The sequence below is a fragment of the Limulus polyphemus genome, unplaced genomic scaffold (assembly GCF_000517525.1).
Source record: "Limulus polyphemus unplaced genomic scaffold, Limulus_polyphemus-2.1.2 Scaffold1039, whole genome shotgun sequence".
Taxonomy (NCBI): Eukaryota; Metazoa; Arthropoda; class Merostomata; order Xiphosura; family Limulidae; genus Limulus; species Limulus polyphemus.
Genome location: NW_013666649.1, coordinates 303,202 through 304,714, shown reverse-complemented (window position 1 = coordinate 304,714; position 1,513 = coordinate 303,202).

Below are 1,513 nucleotides of genomic sequence, written 5' to 3'. Positions count from 1 at the left end.
GAAAAGAAACAAGAAAAACGAGAAAAGAAACAAGAAAAACGAGAAAATAAACAAGAAAAGAAACAAGAAGAGAGATTACAGTATTTGCAAGAAAACCTGCAACAGTGGCAGCTCGAACAGCAAAATAAACAAGAAGAGAGATTACAACAGTTGTTGGAGTAAAAAGAAAAGAAACAAGAAGAGAGACAACAGCAGTGGCAAGAAAACCTGCAACAGTGGCAGCTCGAACAACAAAATAAACGAGAGAGATTACAGCAGTAGTTGGAGGAGAAAGAAAATAAACAAGAAGAGAAATTACAGCAGTTGTTGGAGGAGAAAGAAAATAAACAAGAAGAACGAGAAAAGAAACACGAAGAGAGACTACAGCTGTGGCAACTGGAACAAGAAAGGAAACAAGAAGTACAAATGGAAAACATTAGTAAATTTAAAAGCGAATTAGATACGTTAAAGGACGATCTATTGTCTTTTACACAAGGAGGATACATTGACCATCGACGTAATCAGCCCCAGACAATGGCAAGTCCCTTACAGAGCCCGCAGCTAAACCCTAATGCAGACATATTCAGTCCCGTTAGAAGTCACATCCCAGATATGAATGTCAGTAATAGGAGTGATCCAGTGCGAAGGAAGCCACAGGAATTCGATGGGAAGGCACCGTGGGAAGAATATAGAGTACAATTTGAGCTACTGGCAGATATGAATGGATGGACAGAGGAGCAGAAAGCAGTATATCTGGAAACGAGCTTGAAGGGACAACCACTGGAAGTACTTGGACAGTTGACAGCAGCTGACAGACACAACTATAGAGCACTGGTAGAGGCTCTGGAACTCAGGTACGGAACCCAAAATCAGTCTGAAGTCTACAGGGCTAGGTTTAGGACGAGAATCCGTGCTAAAGGGGAGAGCCTGCAAGAGCTGGCACAAGACTTGGAAAGCATGGCACACAAGGCCCACTGAACTGCACCACCCGACCTCCTCAAGTTGTTGCTGAGGGATCAGTTCGTAGATGCCTTGGACAGTCCACAACTTAAGATACAAGTGAAGCAAGCACACCCCTCTACCATGCAGGATGCAATGGCTAGAGCTCTCGAATTTGAATCTTACATTAAGTCCAGCACAGAGGTACCGAGGTTGGTACAGTCATCTGGATTCAAGGCCAGGAAAGGTCAGCTTTCAGAGAAGTTTGAGAGACTTTGCTGGCACTGTAACAAACCTGGGCACAAGAGAGCTCAATGCTGGAAACTTCAACACAGGGGAGACGATACAGCAGTAAAGGCTGCTACCAAGAAAGGGTGTTGGAACTGTGGGGAGCAAGGACATCTGAGAAGCCAGTGTAGGAGAAATATTACCAACAAGTCGGCCTCAAGGAGACCGGTAGTGAAAAATACCACCAATAAGTCACCTTCGGGAAACCAGTAGTGGTTGGTGCTAAGGGACGGCCACCAGCCTCCATCGTGAAGTCCCAACAGCTAAGTGTAAAATGGCAAACACACATAGTATCTACGTGACAGGG